The sequence below is a fragment of the Furipterus horrens genome, unplaced genomic scaffold, assembly GCF_987537825.1.
Source record: "Furipterus horrens unplaced genomic scaffold, mFurHor1.1.pri manual_scaffold_3, whole genome shotgun sequence".
NCBI classification, from domain to species: Eukaryota; Metazoa; Chordata; class Mammalia; order Chiroptera; family Furipteridae; genus Furipterus; species Furipterus horrens.
In genome coordinates this window covers 185661585-185681232 of record NW_028327173.1, presented here as the reverse complement: position 1 = coordinate 185681232, position 19648 = coordinate 185661585, and the positions used below count along the sequence as shown (strand labels likewise).

At 43.3% G+C, this 19648-nt stretch overlaps 1 protein-coding gene across 1 annotated transcript in view; it reads right to left on the bottom strand.

The window, feature by feature from the left end:
• The window catches only part of RAD51B (RAD51 paralog B), a 556308-nt gene that overhangs the window by 191909 nt on the left and 344751 nt on the right, over positions 1 to 19648 (bottom strand). The window lies entirely within an intron of this gene.

Below are 19648 nucleotides of genomic sequence, written 5' to 3'. Positions count from 1 at the left end.
TACTTCATTGTTTAGAAACCTATTCCAGATTCTCTCCTGGAAAATTGTAACACCGCTAATACTGATCACTTCCTAAAGTTTGCATGTTTCAACCATGGGTAGGAAGAAACTGTAAGCATCTTGGTCCATCAGAGAAAATGTCCCTTCTGAAAAGATTACTACTCATTTATATGCACCTGGCTGGACAGTTTTGTTCTGTCCCAGTGTCGGTTATAGTTTTGTTATCACCCTGATTTGAACAGAAATGAAAATCATTTCCATTCTTTATGGTCCGGCTTTTCAGCCACACCTCTGTTGCTGTCTCTTGAATGGCCAGTGACACCTTATAAATCCCAGAGCAATGGCAGCTTAATTGAGGGCTGAGACAGAAGCACAGTGGCAGGTCAGGGAAGAAACGGAGTACTCTATTAGGACAGACAACCTTCCCAAGGTCTTTGTGTGTCAACCTGGCTTATGAGTCTCCAGCTATTCTGTGGCGAAGATCAGATAGTACAGCATTCCACTGAGCATTTGCTAATAGTATTGCTCATGTTCTTTTATATTGCTGCTTTTCACTTGGGCTGGAAGGAACTGTATATGCTATGCCTTCAATTAAAATGGCTGGAAATGGTCAAATAACAGTCTGCTCCTGTAAGAAGCAAATATTCATATTCATGAGCATGAATAAGGGAATGTGTTCATTTCTCTCTTTATGATATTATATTATATGGGCTTTGGAGTTCAATAAAACTAGGTTTTAATTCTGACTCTGACACTGTGAACCCTAGAAAGGCACTTAAATCTTTGAGCTTATTTGTTCATACGTAAAATGACACCTATCTTATAGAATTGTTTTGAGAATTAAATGAGATAATTGATGTAAAGTGCTTAATACAGTATCTGGCACAGAGTAAGAATTCAATAAATAGAAGCCATAGTTGTCATTATTTCCTTCAGAATAAAGTTATATAGGTCAGTAAGTTAGTATATTTCCTGTGCTTCAGATGACTGGATATAATAATAAAACACTAAGTCACAATTTTCTACATCAGGATATACTTTAATACTTGATCATTTCTACCAATCTTAGTCTTTAATTGCAAAGAATTTGTGTAAAAATCTTAATAAGAAAAAGACAGTAATTATGTAAAGCAAGGTTGATAAGATACTGGCATTGTTCTGAAGACACTATGTGCCTTATCTACCAATGAAGAAAATAATGTGTCTGTCCCTGTTAAAAAGAAAAGTGGAGCTTCTGAGAAATCTAAATATGTAAGTTCTATTTTTAAGGGGGTTCTTCTAAAAGATGGCTTGGTGGTGATAAATAAAACTCTAATGACATACTAACAGTAATAAGATAAAAATTTATTGAATACCTAGCATGCAAAGCATGTTATGATACGAGTATGCATAGGAAAAAATAAAGATGTAAAAGCACCTCATGTCTTTAGAAACTTGTATATCAAAAGATCAGGCACTTACTAAAATATTCCAACCACTTTTTCTCAATTATTATTATTAGTCTTATAGTGGAAACTTGTTCTGAGATGATGGTTTTATTGTACATAACTATGAAAGTGATGCACTGCAGCGTCTAAAACAGAGCTACTGTACAGACAGACCTCAAACAAGGACAACTACTGGCACTTCCACTTCCAATGGAAGAGTGGATGAAGAGGAACACATTTCCCTCTCCAACGGCAAGAGAACAAACTCCTCAGGGGTTTTTCCTGTCCCTTTTTATTATGACTCTGAAATGCAGATCATTGAAGATATACATTGCAACTAATCTCAGGGGGTAGCTAATCACACCATCTTATTGAATTGTGTTTTTCTAAATCCGAGTACAGCAAAATGATATAATGGAAACCTTTCCAAATAGTATTGATGAGAAATAATCACGACTTGTGTAGAAGCCTATGTGTTGGCCTCTGAGGCAACCTGGACACTTGAAAACTATATTCTTAAAATAACTTAAAGAATACTATTACAAGTTATGAACAGACTCTGAACACTGTTTGTTTCTAACAACGAGTTCTGACTGACACATTAAGGGGTGGGTGTTCCTGCTGCTTTGCCTTCATTTGAAAGATTGGAGCTTCTCTTGCTTGGTACCAAATTCACACAAGAACAATTGGCATAGTGATCAGGGTGAGCGCTTTGGAGTGAGACAGACCTGAGTTCAGATCCTGGGTTCTACCACGTACTCACTGTGTGACATTGGGCACGTTTCATAACCTCTCTGGGCATGCTAATACTTAACTCACAGGGTTTTGAGGATTAAACTGGATAATGCGCATAAAGTCCTTAGTAAGGTGCCTGGCCAATGGTAAATGCTTTAAAAAGGTTAGCCCTCAACACTGTCTTTAATTATCCTTTGCTGATTTGTACCTTGCTTGGTTAGATAGAAAACCCATGCCTGATCCTCTTTTTGTACGACATACAGCCTACTGTTGACAAAGAACAAATATTTGCGATTGATATGTTCCAAAAGCAACACAAATTGAATTGAAATTATACCTGCTATTTTTGCCACTTCTCTGGAAGGATGGCTTATTTAAAACACACACACACACACACACCCACCATCTACTACAAATCCAAAGACCAGACAGAGTGAGACTCTTGGACTCAGAGGAAGAAATATTTTCTAAAAAAATACTTATGATTACATCTGAAGCCAGGAGGAGATGGAATCCAACTTAGTTTACTCTTCAGGAAGAAGAATATCATCCACATACTGGGGGGATTAGGGAGCCTGGTAAGTTGTAAAGTAACAACCGTCTCCCCTCTGCTTTATGTATGGCGAGACCACTTACTCCCAGGGCTTCCTTGCACTGCCCTCTTGGCTGGAGGATGCTTCAAGTACACTTAACTAGAAAATGGACCCTCATATCATATACACAGACCTTGAGTCTCTTTTTAAGCACTTCCCTCCAAAGGGAAAATGGGGGTGAGGGAGGATTTGTCTCTTCAAAGACCATGCCCCTGGGTCCAAGTCTTCCTTGTATTTCTTAGCTTTTCTAAATGCATCCCACTGTGTACTGTGTACAGTAGTTTAACATCTATACTCAGCCTGGGAACAATGACACTCTCTAAAGAAGAAGAAACCTCCGGGTACAGATTCATAAACAACCAATATACATATTACAAGCTAGAGAAACGAGATGAAGAGACAGGAACCAGTTAAAGACCAAACGACCTAGTGAGGCAGATAGATGGGTGGGAATGCATGCCATTTGGTCGGAAGGCAGAGGATCCTAGGGATGAAAAGCCAACCAACACACAAACAGATGAAAATATATGACTCATTTCTGCTAAGTATCAAAAAGACAGTTGAAGAGAGCAAATACCCGGAGACAAGAGGGAAGGAGCGGAGTAAGCTGGTCAGCAGAACCAACGGCCCCAAGGGTCAGAGGCCTGGCAAGCTGGAGTCCACTGATCAGCTGAGCCTGACTCTCCAATGGTCTGTGTCTAATGCAGACCATCTACCTCCAGTGGACAGATTTCTGCTCAGCTATACCATGACCAGACCACATCTAGGCTACATCCACAACCTACTCACACCTCCTCTCCTGGTCCAGAATTCTGCCTTACGGGGCCACGGTATGTGTCTAGTCTGATCCACCCTACATTGAAGTATTTGGGAGCATCTTGGCTGGGGCCTCCATCAATAGCAACCTCATATATTCAGCCCACTGTGAGTACTGGAAAATAGCGGACGGAGAGAAAATGGGACAGCCTCGGAGGAGTCTGACTGGGGGACTGCCAGGCCTAAGGGCACAGCCTTAGATGGAGGAAGCTCCTGTTACTTGACTTTTGGAAGGTGACAGAGAAGAGGGAGTCTGTTGTCAGCCACGGACAGAATAGGTTGGAATGGGACATCTGGCCCGGTTTGCTCAGCAGAAGAGGTATTTATGGTCAGCAAAACAACACAATATGTATTTATAAGTAATAATTTTTAAGGACCTAAGAACATGTCCTCATTTGGCTTATGTGGGGACAGGTGAGAGGCAAATGTAATATGTACCTTCCATAGTGAATGAGAATCACCTCTCTGAGATCAATAGTTAATAATAGATTAAAACCGGGATGTGCAGGCCTCCCTGCTCCCTCTCTCTCCTAAGGCGGCACTGGGCAGAGGAGAAAGAGCTCTTAGCTCAGACCCCTAGACAGGTGACCTCTCCAGGCCTCAATGTCCTGGTCTAGAGAACTTGATCTACAAATGTAATGAACAAAGGGATCTAACATCCAGGAATACACTGAAAGATCATCAAAAGGCTACACTGCAACAAGCCTAACCTTGTGACAAGAGTCCTTGTAGACTCTGACACTAATAAATAACCATAAGTCAAATAGGTAAACAGCTTCAGCCTCTCAGACAGTGTCCAGCATTTGAGGCAATCTTAGTGGAATTCTGCCAGTCTTCTTGGTGGTTTTTGGTGCCCTCCAATGCATGTGGCTTGTCATTTTTGAGGCGCACAGGAGGCTTGGAAACTAAAACTATTTGCAGAACTCCTATCTACGTTCAACGAAGTTTAAGGGGCAGGCAGGCTGGAGGAATCATGAGGCAACCTCAGGCATCTCAGGGACATTTCTCTGCCCATAAAAACACTCGCTTCCTCTTCCCACCCACTCCCTGCCAGAAATCTGCCACAATCTAACACAGAGAACCAGAGAAGTTTCAGAATCATTTTAACTGGGTGCTAGGGCCATATGCACTGACTGTCCTGATCCTCACGGCCTAACCTGGCCAGTCTGACGAAGGGAATCCCCTGAAGCAGCAGTCCCCAACCTTTTTGGCACCAGGGACCAGTTTCTAAGGAGCGGGGCCACGGCTTTGGGATGATTCAAGTGCATTACATTCAGGCTCACCTCCTGCTGTGCAGCCTGGTTCCCGGTGGGCCACAGACCAGTACAGGCCCGGGGGTTCGGGATCCCTGCCCTACAGGACAGAGAGAGTGTGGGGGCAGCTGATTGCTTACAAACTGCCTGCCTGCCACTAAACGTGACGCTCTCCATTGACACGGCTCTGCTTTTCATGAGCTCTGAAGGCACCATTAATTTTGTCTCTTTTTGTCATAAAAATGGCCTATCTCCTTAAAGTAGCCTTTTAAACAACGTTACTTTGGGAATCTAAAGGGATCCTACTTGACAGACATGACAGGGACCTCGCCCTTCTAACCAAGCAGAGATCTTGGATAAGTCGGAAATTCTGAATTTTAATCCTGCTCTGTTAAGGACTGCTGAACATCTTGCTTTTAAGGAGACAGAGGCTGGCATTTTCCTGTGAGAAACTGTTAAGGTTCATTGGGTCCTTTCATCACCAAAGCTTGAGAGAAAGGCCCTGGAGCGGTTTTCACCACACTTTCCTCTTGCTTTCGGACCATGACGGTGTCTGCCCCAACCCATCTGCTGCGAGAGGAGCTGGGAGAGCGAGGGAAGGGCGGAGGGACCCGGGAAGGGGAGAGGCAGAGAGAAAGGGACAAGAGTGTGAGAGGGGTGCTAAGTGCAGGGGGGAACAAGGGCACGCCCCCCCAAAGTGGGTCTAGAGAGTCATTCTCGCAACTCCCTTGACAACTCCGGGTCCCACTCCCTTCCCATCACTTCCAGCTTTGAAAAGGGATATCCAATATTTGTTGTGAGAACGAGTCAGACCAAATATTTTGGAGTTTGAGCATCAGAAGTCTGGTTTTACTATTCACTGGCTTCATTTTGCCAAGCTCTGAAAAATTATCAATCATTCCATTATGGAAAAAATAATTTTTCATTAGCTTCAGCCCTGAGAATATCAACTGACAGCTTGAGAATACAGAACTGATAAAGGTTTAGTATTGCAGCCTGCTATTTCCATCTCGAAGGTCTGCATGACACTTGTTTTCTGGGAAAAACTGAAAGGCTATGGGGGGATTTTCCTTTTGAAATATTTGTGGTAAAAGGATCAAACTTCAATTTGGCTTGAAGAAGACATTGTTCTGGGAGTCAGGCAAGCTGCCTTTTATTTCTGGCTCTGCCACTAACCTGCTGTGCAATTCTGGGAAATGGTCCTAACCTCTCTATACCTAAAAGTGTTAAGCCCACAGAAAATAGAAAGAAAAGGAATATACCCTGGCCAAGTGGCTCAGTTGGTTGAAGCATTGTCCCATACACCAAAAGGTTGCAGGTTCGATCCCTGGTCAGGGCATGTATGGAAGGCAACTGATCAATGTTTCTCACATCAATGTTTTTCACTTTCTTTCTCTCTCTCTCTCTCTGTCTCTGTCTCTCTCTCTCTCTCTTCCCTCCTTTCCCTCTCTCTAAAATCAATAAACATATCCTCGGGTGAGGATTAAAAAAAAAGAAAATGGATATGTTATGACTCTAAATGTAGCCGACTGCTATGAAAAATGTTCCACATTTCAATTTGTATTAGTATTGGTGCTACACTTAAAATGCTTCCATTATCATTGATTTTCATCATCTCCAACCATAAGAAATCCATCCTATACAGAACTGATGGGCACTGACTAAGGAAGAGAGGAAGGAAAAAACAGAATTGAAGAGAAATCTGCATAAAATTCACACCTCTGATTGTGGACCTGGAGGGGAAAAAGTCTCTTTTGTAGATTTCACTGTGAAATTCACAGGCACAGCTATAGAAACACTCTGCCTAGGCAGGTACCTAAAGAAGACACTGACCCAGTATGAGGCAACCCACTGCTCTGCACAAACACAAACACGCACACACACACACTCAGTCACAAAGTGATTGATGACAATACCTCTCCCATCTCATCTTAGCTGTTGCCCAGACCACTGAGTTTAGAGGAAATATTGAGATAGAACTGTGTCTGCCATTTGGCCAAAATAAGCATAGGAAAAAAACCTGTGGTACGGTAGGGCAGCTTTCTCCTTGGCCTACTTCTCCTGCAGTGCACGTGCAAGGGGATGCAGTGGAAACCTTGGGCAAGCAACTACTGTGCCGCAGACGTAGGCGTGAAGAGCTCCCGCTCCCCTGTTGGCACGCTGTTCCCCTGGCCCCAATAGGGCTGAGGTTAGCACGTGGGGGTTCCGGGTCTCTGATGGAGCAACAGATGTAACAAGGCCACAAACAGCAGGCTGTGGTGCTCTTTCCACCTTGAGCCCAACCTCGGCAGCATCCTGTCGGTGGTCTTGGGCCCGCTGCAGGAAATGGCACGCACCACTGCTGGGCTGCAACAGTGCGCTCACGGGAGCTTCAAGTGGTGCGTTCAGAACTGCATGCAATTTTTCAGTTAGCATGGGACCCAAAAGGTCTCTGGCCAGTCAGGGTTTGGAAAAGAACAAGGCCAACTGTCAGATGACTCTGAGGTTCACGGACGAGGAAGAAACCTTCCTACCCGCCTGCGCTGTACTGTACGTTCCCCCGTGGCCTCGTCGGCTTCTGCGTGAAGTTTTTTTGGCTGTCTTCGCCCACTCCCTTACTGCCCACTAAGCCCCACAGACAGGCAGAGGTGAATTTCCAACAGCCCCCTGAGTTTCTGCTGACCTTTTTAGGTGTTTTTGTTACTTAATGGTGCTTTCTATTCATGTGCATTCCTGGGCTCTGGGGATTCCCCTCCCTTTGATTTGCAAGGAGGATTAGAAAGACACAGCTTTGTGATCAGCCCATCACAGAAGGCTGCTATTAACTGATTTCCCCTCTTTAGACTCATTTGAAACCAAAAAAACAGTTCTGTTGAGTCACTTGCTCCCTTGTGGAGGTGGGATGGGGGGTCTGAAAATACTGCTCTTGGGGCAGTCCAGCCTGATAAAACACAGACGTTGTTGTTCTCCAGCCACGTCCACACATACAGTGGCCTATAGGAGGGAGAAGGTGAAGCCCAGCAGGGCCTCTGGTCTCACCCCACCAGAGGAGGATGAGCCAACATTGGTCTGTCTACTTGTATCTCTATGCCACCGAGGCAAATGGCATCCTAACCGTTGGGGCTCTCCAAACTCTGAAACTGGATGTGTGCATCCAATACTACCTCCAGAGTGAATCTGTGACATAAAATAGGAGCAAAGGTCACACACTATCTGTTCAAAAGAAAGCCAAAAGTCTGCCAAAGAACAAATTTCCGAGGTGGCAACCTCATCAGATATGCTTTTGAACAAAAACTATTTATTTGATATCCTCAAGGAAGGGATACTGTGTAAGGTGCTATTTTTTTTTAAAGGGCGGGTGGGTGGGAGGCAGGGGTTGGGAGTGGAAGCAATGCTATCTGTGTCCAGTTATAACCCACAATTAAACAGAGTCAACATAGGAGAGACACAAGAATAGGCCCAGAACAAATACATTAAAGTGACTAAATATTTACATGGTGAGTGGGGGCAGGTTTTCTTCCATGACAATGCCCTTGGAGTAGAGATATTCCATCATGGTCACTAAGAAGTCCCAATCACGTGTTACAGGCCCATAAAATAGATGTCCTAGCCAAGGACAGACCACACTCGAGGCACAAGCCTGATGCCAATGACAAATAGGGTCTTAGTCTCCAATGCCCACTCTGGTGGCTTGGGAATAGCCACCTGTGGCACTGCCCCAAGAGGACCTGAGAGGTCGTGTGAGGCCTCTGGGTTGCAAGAGGGGATTGTGAGGCCCACGTGCTGCTAAACCTGCCCAATGTGAGTGCGTGTGAGTGATTCCTGGTACTTTTTCCTCTCTCACTTCCAGTCAGCTATCTTGTTCACCTCTCATTGGGTGTCACTGACAAGATTAATGACACCATTTTACGTAGGCATGGTGCTTTATAATTTTCAGAGTATGTCCACAGAATGATCTTAGCTGACCCTCCCCGCTTCGTGAGGGTAGCTGGGAAGTAACCCAAGCACCTGTTGTGTGTGTTAGGGGGGTGGGCTCTGGAGCCAGACCTCCTGGGTTTCCGGCTCAGCTCCACCACCTACCACCTGCCTAATTTCAGGTGGGTTACGTAATCTTTCCCTGCTTCACTTTCTTTAGCCATGTAATTAGAATAACAATCTATCTATGGTGAGGATAAAAGAATGGGCATAGAGAGCACTCAGGACGGTGCCTAATACCTCCAGGTGCCTAACAAACAAAAGCTTTTTACTTATTATTGTCTTCACTTCAGATTTTCCAGTGGGAAAGCTGAGACTTGCAACATTGTTATTCTATCTCTATATTTCTTGCGGCTCACTCTGGCTCTCATCCCCAGCCCAAGTGTCCCAGTCAGAAATGTCCTCCTTTACTCTTCCTTAAATTTCCATTTTTTCTGGGGCCAGTTCCAATACCACCTCATCCATGAAATCTTTCCTAACTATGCTAGGCCCAAATTAGAATCAGTACCAAGTAATGCAGTACGAGAAGTTTCTTCTCATATGTCATGTACGTTATTTTTATCTCTCCAATGTAAATATTATGAGGTTTCTGTGTATTTCCAGATCCCTGACCCCATTCTAAAGGAGAAAAGAAGGGAGGACATTAACATTTATTAAGCACTTCCTATGTATCAGACCCTGTATCAACATACATTAGCTCATTTCATCCTCACACCTCCGTGAGGTAAACACTATTATCCTAGTTTTGGAGATGAGGAAACTAAAGTTCAGAGAAGTTGAGCAATTTTTTCAGACCAAACAGCTAGTATGTGGGAGGGCCAGGATCCAATCAGTCTGGCTGGATCTACCACATAAAAGATTCTCCACATGAACACTCATAGCCTCATGGGTATCTGCTGATTAATTTCTTCAGAGCAGGGCATTTGCTGATATCAGATTGACGAAGTCTCATGTTGTTTAATGCAAAGTCACATGCAAAGGAAGACTTAACAAAACGTTTAAGAATAAGGCAAATCTCCAGCAGCATGAAGAAGCATGAAGAAGCCGATGGGCTAACAGAAAGCTGCCTGGTAGAGGTGGAAATGCTGTCTTCAGGCCGGGACGGAACCATGCTCCAGCGGGTACTGCAAGAGAAAGGACACAAACTCCTGGATTCTATTTCTGTCTTTGCCACTAACCACGCTGCTAATATTTTCACTTCTGCTAAAATGTGATGACAAGAGTTTCAGAAGAAAGGTTGCCACATAAGAGAAGAGTAAGAACAGGCAGTTAGCTGGTTAAATGTGGTAAAGCCACAACCAACATTGGGATCTGGAATAGGAGTTCATAGCTGGGACAAATTCCATGTGGGCATCTGTCTTTCCAGCTTCACTTTAACTCAAAGAGAACAACCCTGGGTATGAAGCAATACTTAAATATGAATGATAATAGTATTTATGTTTTTAAATGAGGGTTATCTTTGGTTTACATAGCATCCCCACTTGACCCATTCAAGAAGTTTGTTCTTGTTTTCCTACTTTCAAACTGGTCACTCCGTACAATGGCGGTGTTAAATAAAGAAAACGTTAATTGATTATTGGTGTGTTTGATAATCAGTTCATGAAGTGTATTAGTGCCTCTTACATGCTGATGGAGCCTGTGGCCTTGTGGTGAAAATACAGCTGTGATGGAGGTAGGAGAGGCAGGGGTTTGTTCTTGGTCTTTGAAGTCATCCAGCCAAGAGGCTAGGCCTGAAAAAACCTAGGCAGATTCCTGCAATCCTTTAAGTACGTCAGGATCCTCTAGAAAAAAGGGACACAGGACATCCATTTCCACATATCTAAAGCCCCACTGAATTCAGAATCTTAGAGCTGTGGGCAAGTCTTGTGGAAGACTTCCTGCTCCCATCAGGGCCTGGAAAGGGACCACTGCGGAGAACGGATGCCCAGCTGCTTCGGAATGGGAGGACAAGTAAACTCTTTCCTGTCTGCTTATTCACAACGTAGCGTTTCCTCTCATGGACTCCTCCTGCCTTCCCCAGGACCACACTGAAATGACTAACTGCCTGTCGCTCCAGTGAATCCAGTCAAATAAATAAGTCAATTCTCTTTAAGTTTGTGGTCTCAACTCCTTGTTGGTTTATTGCAAAATTAAAGGGCACACAGAGTAGAACTATCAATCAGTAACCAGCAGAGGAATAAGCTCTTTGAGAAATGTACTGAGAAGCAGGAAAGAAGAAGAAGAAGAAAAAATGAAAAGAAACCTCACGAAGTGGTCATTTGTCAGGAGAACGGAGAAAATATCCGCACAGCACATGCAGCGTCATTTAGGAAAAAGTCTTATTAAAGATTTCCTATCGTGCCAGGAGAGCAAGCACAGGAACGCAAACAAAAATCCCTCAAAATGCTCTGCCATTTATTAGTGCCAGTTTCTTGTGGGTTTTGCTGTATTCCATAGACGCAGCCAGAGATCATGAGGCCAGAGGGCCGCAACAGTGACTCAGCAGGCTCAGGACGAGGGGAAGGAGATGAGATACCACTATTGTTTATTATAAAATAAACAGACAGCACTAGCTCCCTCCGCCCCTTACCCTAGTCTGACCCTCCCTTAGCACTCCCTTAGCACCCTAGGACTAGGCCTTATTTGGAACTTTTAGTCAATGCTAATTCGATGAGGGTAAAATTGAAGAGCAGTATATAGTCTAGAGGAAGAAAACTAACACATACTGTGTACCCACCGGATGCCAAATAGCGACGGCTTATTTACATAACCTTCTTTAATCCTCATGGTGACCCTATGAGGGAGGTGACATTACTCTTCTACTTTAAGGCTACACGTATGCAGCAACTTGCCTGGCTTGCATCAAGAAGCAACAGCTATGGGACTCCAAAGTCACTTCTTTCAACCAGATGCACCATGTTTACGCACAGCGCCAGAAAACTGCTATGGTATTCTAAATGCTGCTGGAAAAAATTAAATAGGTGGTATTGGAAATAGCATAATCACCAGTCCTTGGCCTACTTAGCACACCTTCCACTCAGTATATACGTTTCTTCTCCAGACAACTAGTATCCTTGCCTGTTTTACAGGAGAGGGAAGCAAGGTGCCCAGAGGTGTAGGGAATTGCTCACACAAGTACGCAGGAACCTTTAGACCACAACATGGCTCTGATTCTCACCCGTGCAAGATGAAACCTTTGAAATAACTTGGTATGGGGAAAAATTCTTTATGTTGCTTTAAAATAAGGAAGGTGATATATATTATGCAATATATATATTACACACATAAAATTTCATCTGAACCTCCTTACCACCTAGCAATAATGCAGGGATTATATCTCTTCCCACATCAGAAAGGGACATACCTAGGCTAAAGTTTACAGCATATAAAGGGGACCCAAACCCAAGCTGACTGACACCAGATCTCACACTCTTTATTCTCCTTGACCTCGGAGGGGCGTGTGCTTCTCAGAGAGATGCAGACTGATGGTAAAGGAATAACCTCCAGGAGAAAGTGGGTTCTCAATGTCTCTGAAACAAGGACAAGCTGCCTGTGAAGCGGTGGTGCCCACTGCAGCGGGACCCTGGAGCCCCTTCTCTCCTCTGCAGAGCGACCATAAGCAGCATGGGAATCCCTGTGCTCTCTCTGAGGGTGGTCCTCCATTACTGCTGCCAGGTTCATTGCAAGTGCTGGTTATGGTTTAGCAGAGGTGGCCCCGTTCATCAAGGAGTCCCCAAGAGAGAATCACAGAAGCAAGAAGGGAGAGAAAGTCACAGCTGGGACTTGGTCGTTTCAGGGCAAGACTGCACAGAGGTTTAAGAATCAAGTGTATATCTAAGCCTTCCCTCCCCATCCCCAGCATCTTCTCTCTGCCCAAGTATCCTACGGGCTTTGTACACCCATCCTTCCCAGCACGACTGCAGTGGAACCCCTAGAAGACCTCCTTTCCCCAGCCAGCACTTCACGGAAAGGCTTTGAGGGCTCAAGACTCCATTTCCGTATCATCCACCACTACTCATAAATCTACACAGTCCTTTATCTCCTTCCCTCCATCAAATGAACTAAACCTTAAGTAAGTCTTAGGCGACTTCTGCTACCGGTTTTCATGTTACCAGAAAGGGCCTCTAGTGAAATATCAGTTCTCTAGACTAGTGACTCTGAAGTGAGAGGTGAGTCTTGAATCTGGTCTTCTGACTCCAAAATCCATGTTAAATATGCTGCACATCGCTCTCCTCCCTCTTCTGAAATAGAAAATCTGGCTCTCCCTCTGACGGACAGATTCCCCTACAGATATCTGAAGCATAGTTAAAATATAAGCAGGATAAGCAAAGTTACCCACATAATTTAATTATTAAAATTTAAGTTAATAAAATATTGAATATTAATTTTGGTCAAAACAAAGCAAAGACCTGCTATTTTTCCATTAAGAAGGATAAGCAACAAGAATATGTGATGAAACCCTGGCTGCTGTGGCTCAGTGGATTGAGCGTCGGCCTGTGAACCAAGTATCGCTGGTTCAATTCCCAGTCAGGGCACATGACTAGGTTGCATGTCAGGTCCCCAGTTGGGGGTGTGAGTGAGAGGCAACCACACAACGATGTTTCTCTCCCTCTCTTTCTCCTTCCCCCCCTCTCTAAAAATACATAAATAAACAAACAAACAAGTAAATAAATAAATAATTTTTTTAAAAAAAGAGTATGTGAATGAACTATAATGAAAGGGAGTAAATGATCCTACGATAGGATGAAAAGAGAGCTGGGGAGTCTAGAAGATGGGAACAGAAAACATCTCACTGCGGGTCCAAGGGGAAGTGTCATTTGACCTGGGCCTTGAAAGATGGGTGCAATTTGGTTATTGAGAGTTATATGTAAGGTCATTTCAAATACAGAAGAGGCCCCAATATTATAAGAATTTAGATCTACAGAGTACTTCAGAGGAAGATTTTAAACTCTGGAACAATGGAAGTCACTAAAAAGGTAGCCAATCTTTATCTTTCTAAGATAACACACAGGCATTTACACCAGGAACTCATCTGTCTCTAAAAGAAGGACTGATAAGAATGGAAATGCATGCCTCACCCCTCCCCAAGCTGAGAGACACTGGAGAGGAGGGCTCCCCTTCATGCAGCTTCTCATGTCTGCACCTCCCACCTGCAGGACAGGAAGGAGATGCAAGTTAGCTCAGAAGTCCTCACCTGGCAGTGAAGGTGGGTCCTACTCAGTCAGTTGAGAAAAGTGAGAGGGGTGTGTGTGTGTGTGTGTATGTGTGTGTGTTATGTGTGTGGTGTGTGTGTTATGTGTGTGGTGTGTGTGTATCTATGGGGTATGTGTGAGGTGTGTGTGTGTGTGTGTCCATGGGGTATGTGTGTGGTGTGTCTGTGGGGTATGTGGTATGTGTGCGTGTGTGGTGTGTCTGTGGGTTATGTGTGGTGTGTGTGTGTGTGTGGTGTGTGTGTGTGTCTGTGGGGTATGTGTGTGTGGGTGGTGTGTCTGTGGGGTATGTGTGTGGTGTGTGTGTGGTGTGTCTGTGGGGTATGTGTGGTGTGTGTGTGTCTGTGGGGTATGTGTGTGGTGTGTGGGTGATGTGTGTGTGTGTGTGTGTCTCAAACTGTTCGAACTGCAGAGCTAAGCTTCAAACTGTATTTAGAAGCTAAATTCTGCTAAAACACATCAAAGGGTACCAGGCCCCATTACAGAGGACAGGAAAAGCCCTAATTCATATGCAACAGAGTTTAGGAAAAATCTTTATGAAAGACATCTTAGCAAACTTGGGGAGCAAAAACTACAACAAAACAACAAAAAAAGTCCTCAAATGACTGTGTGTCATCAGTGTCCATTCGGGTAGCTTCTGTCCAGTTCCCGCACAGGCAGAGAGACCCCGTTAGACTTCAGAGTTTCCTGTCCTGGAGCAAGGAGGCATTATAAGTCAAAGCAGATTCCTCAGATTTGTTCCACTACTTAAAAAAAAAAATTTTTTTTCCTGCCAGTTACTTTTCAACATGACTGACAAGAAAGTTTTCCATTTTTCTATTTATGTTTTCAAAGCCAACAGCAAAGCCCAACTAAATGTTTAAATAAAAACGTTCATCAATACAACCAATAAGCATATTACTTTCATTTAAATTCAGTCTGTTATTTGGCAGTACATGGGGGAAGGGGTCACAGAGAAGACCCCTGATCCCAACCAAGACTTGGAAATAAGGAAAAGATGACCTTCTATAATTAAATTAGGTAATAAGCACTTATGGCCTTAGAACAGAATCATAGAGTGACCCATAGAGTAATGACCTGGGTTAGGGTCATCATTAGGGGGAAAGCTGATAGGGAGCTTTGGCAATGGAATGATTCAGCTACCATCTTCTGAATCCACTGGTTAAATTAATACTATTAAAGGTGATTACCCAGATATTACTGCATCATGGCATGATAAAACAGGAAGTACACAGCATCACCTACAGAATATTTTTGCTTATAATAAATCTAAGAACCACTAATTCACGGGATAAAGAAGAAGAAGATAAACAATGCCTCAAGGAAGTTATTAGCCAAATCTAGAACGTATGGTATTCTATACACCATCTCTCCAACAAACCAAAGAGGAGGAGAGGCTGTTATAGAATAAAAGAAATTTAGGAAATATAACAACAAAGTACAACTTGTTTTTCCCTTATTTAGATCCTCATTCAAGCAAGTCAACTGTAAAAGGTCATCTTTGAGCCAGTCAGGGAAATCTGAATATGGGCTGTGTATCAGATGATATTAATGAACTGTTAATTTTGCTATACACGAAGGCATGGCAGTTTTGATTTCAAACACCGTTATCAATTTAAAGATGGAGGATGGGTAGAGAAACATGTATTTCAGAGAGAAATTTAAAAATACAAACAAGAAAAGAGGAAGGGAGAGAGGGCCAGACAGAGGAAGACAAAAATCACACTCCATTCAGGTCACCATGAACACTTACTTGGCACAATAATATAAATGCTAAATCTACTTTTAACTAAATATCAAGATATGACCATACTGGAAAGAAGGTGAAGACATCATCTTCAACTGAAAAATTGAGAAATAGCAATTTAAGCATATTATTCAGAAATATGGAGGTAACTAGCAGAACCAGCAACTCAATGATTTGAAGGTGGCTGCTCTCAGAGAGTAAGAATCAAAGGAGAGGAGACCTGGGACAGGGAAATGCTTCTTTTTTTTTTTTTCAGTTTAAGGATACATGATTATTAGATCTGAAAACAATATACATGTCTGACTTTGATGAAAAATAAAATTTAAATTAAAAAAAATACATCAGGCCCTAACCAGTGTGGCTCAGTTGGTTGGCAAAGTGAAAAGTTCCCAATTTGAGTCCTGGTCAGGGCACATGCCTGGGTTGCAGGTTCAGTCCCTGGGTGGGGGTGTGCAAAATGTTTCTTTCTCACATTGATGTTTCTCTTCCTCTTTCTCCCTCCCTTCCCCTCTGTCTAAAAATAAATAAATAAAATCTTAAAAAGAAATACATCAGAAGGATATGGGAAAGAAGTTTGGTAGCCAAAACATTTAATATAAAAGATAATGAGAGAGGCAAAAGATGGCAGTGCTGATTCCAAGCCCAACCAGGGCTGCCAGGGAGCCTGCTGTGAGTCACATGAGCACACAGATCTCTGGACAGTGGATCTAGCCTGTGGAGACATGGGCAGTGGGCTAACAGGGCCTGATACCATAAACATCTGACTCACTGACTCCCTTATTACCCATTCCACACTTACCGAGTCACCTGCCAATAATCTGACTTATCACTTAACTTGTCATGAAGGGGAAGTATACTAGTGAGACAGCTGTACCTGTCCAGTGCTTAGAACAGCTCTCTTTTTCATTGCAGCATTAAAATGTTGGCATTCTGTTTTCATAGCTCGGTCTGTCCTATGAGATTGGGACCCAAGAACAGGACAAAGGGCACCTGAGTGTGATAAGCTCTGGGTCAAATCTGGGCCCCAGTCCAGCTCACCAGGTAAAAACCACCTTGCGAGACTTCCTGGCTTGGTGAGCAGCCTCCTCCCCGCGAGCTGCTCTAACCTCAGTGTCCTCCCCACACAACCTTGAGCACTTTCACAACAGCCAGGCATTGCCACCGTTCCCCTACAGTGTCACATCGAATAAATGAGAGGCAACTGTGTTTGCCACTTCTAGAAAGACACAGTGGGCACCTGTGGCTCTTTTCATGCAAAGTTATTCTTCCCCAGGTGCTGTCAGGATTCCACAGGACACTATGGGCAGAAGCCAAATTCTAGAACCTTCAATATATGGAAAGTATTCATTAACCTAAACTACACAATAGTAGACTACTTTATTTGTTTTATAAAGAAAACATAACAAGAAACACTGTTGTGTACTTCTAAACACCTTTATATCCAGTATCTCACAATCTGCACAAACCCCTGTGATGTAGGACCATTCTATGTCTTCCCCATTTATTTACAAAGGTGAAGAATAAGGTACAGTGAGGTTGAATACTTTGGTCAGGGTCACACAGCAAGACGGGTCATACAGTTGGAGGGTGTGGCTGAGACTCACCCAGCAATTGTAAAGAGCAGAGCTGGGAAGAAGCATCTCGCGCGGAAAAAAAGTGGAAGCCAGTAGACCTCTTGAGACATCACAGTAACCCCAAACCATGGCTACTGGAACCAATTCCATTAGCTCTGAAAGAGCTGGCTAAACACCCAAGTTATGTAAAGTCCCCCAATGACCACCTGATAGAACAGAATCCCTGTGGCAACTGAACCCAAAAATGTAAACATAACCTCTGAAATTATTACAGAACTGGCTGATTGCAGGTCAAAGAATATTATGACACATAATCATTGGCTGTAATATTTTCAAGTTAAAACAAATTTCTCATTAAAATAATATGCATTTGTTTTATTCCCCCTGGAGAAGAAAGATTGCAAAGAAAAACTGTATCATCAATTTAGAAGTTCCCAGAGTGCTACCAATATTGTTCTTATCTCAAATACCATTTATTGAGCAGTTACTATGTGTGAGCAATGGGACTAACTTCACAAACATTACCATCATCTCCTCAAAACAGGTGGATCCCTTACTATGAGCTGGTCAGTGTGCTAAGCACTTCATACAGATTATATCCTTTAAGCCTGACCACTGTCCTAGGAGGCAGGCCACAGTAGTATATCCCTTTCACAGGTGAAGAAAGTGAGCATAGAGGGTTTATAAAAATTGCACAAGGTGGTGGGAGAGCCAGACCTTGAAGCTAAAGTCCAGACCCCAGAAATACTGGAATGCAAAGCCTGGTCTCTAACCACCATTCTCTACTGCCTCTTTATTTATCTCTTTTGGTCTTTTCAACACACTTTCAAGGTTAGTGCTATCACCCTTATTTTGCAGATGAGGAAACTAAGGCTCAGAGAGGTTAGATCACTTACTGAAGACACACAGCTGTAACTGGCAAAGCTGGGATTCAAATCCAGGATCATTTGACTCTAAAGCCCAAGCTCTTCATTACTACACTGTGTCATCTCTCCTTTCACTGGGATGCCAGCTCATTCGTTCAAAGACTATTTATCCCTGAAGCCAAGCTGTATTGACTCCGTCTTTCCCTTGGACCCTTCAGCTGCGAAGAGAGGGGGGGTCTGCTGCATGGGCAACAGCAGACCCTCCATATCACCCTGCCCAGGCTCTGTAGCTTCAGCTTCACTGGAGAGGACACTCCAGCGTCATCGCAAGATGTCGATTCAACACGGGAGGAGACAGATACCGTGTCACTCCCGAGTCGGACTGCACAGCCATTCTCGGCGGTGCAGATAGACTCTTAAGAAGCTACACCATCGTCTCTCGAGACGGACGGCTGCCGACGACTATGCACTAAACAACATTCTGGGCATGTAGGATACAATGTAAATAAAACAACTTGAAATCCCTGTGGAGTCTGTATTCCAGCAGTGGGAGGCAGAAAATGAACAAAATACACAGTAAATAATACAATGTGTCAGAAAGTGATCATTTCTATGAGAAAAAAAAACTAGAGTAAGGGGATTTAGTATAAGGCAGCTACCGTTTTTAACCTTTTTCATCCCATGGAATATATAACTAATTATTAAAATATATTTTGTGCTCATGGTATACTTCTGATTCATTCATACCAGATGGCTATTGTTATATTGGCTGTTGTCTTTTTTTTTTTTTTTTTTATTTGATAATCTAAGGGAAAAGAGGTCACTGCCCCTGACTAAATAGTCAGGTATTGCATGTTTTAAGAATTCTTGCAGCACACCAACTGAAAATTGCTGGTATAAGGTACAGGAACAGGTTACAATTTTAACCAGAGTGGGCAAGAGAGGCCCTTATAAAAGGAGAAATATGAAAGGAGAAAACAGGCTTGAGGAGCTGAGGGCAGCAGGCATGGGGATGTCAGAAAGTTCTGTATCTCCTCCCCATATATCTGTGAAGAGAAATCCTCTAACTCCTTAACATCTTAGTTCATGTAGAAATACTTAAGAAACAAAAAAGTTGAAAAGCCAAGGGCTGGCCTTGCCACAACAGTGCAAATATATACACTCCAAGCTGACAAGAGAATATACATGCAGCTCATCTCCCATTACAGAGGGAAATGGTAAAATTGGGTGGCTGTACCTAAGCAAAGAAGAAAAAAAAAAGGGCCAAATAAGGTAACTATCAAGAATTAGCTCCTGGTGTGGCTCAGTGGGTTGAGTGCTGGCCTGTGAACTGAAGGGTTCCCAGTTCGATTCCCAGTCAGGACACATGCCTGGGTTGCAGGCTTGGTCTCCAGTTGGGGGTGCCCAAGAGGAAACCATACATTGATGTTTCTCTCCCTCTCATCTTCCCTCCCTTCCCCTCTCTCTAAAAATAAATAAATAAAATCTTAATTT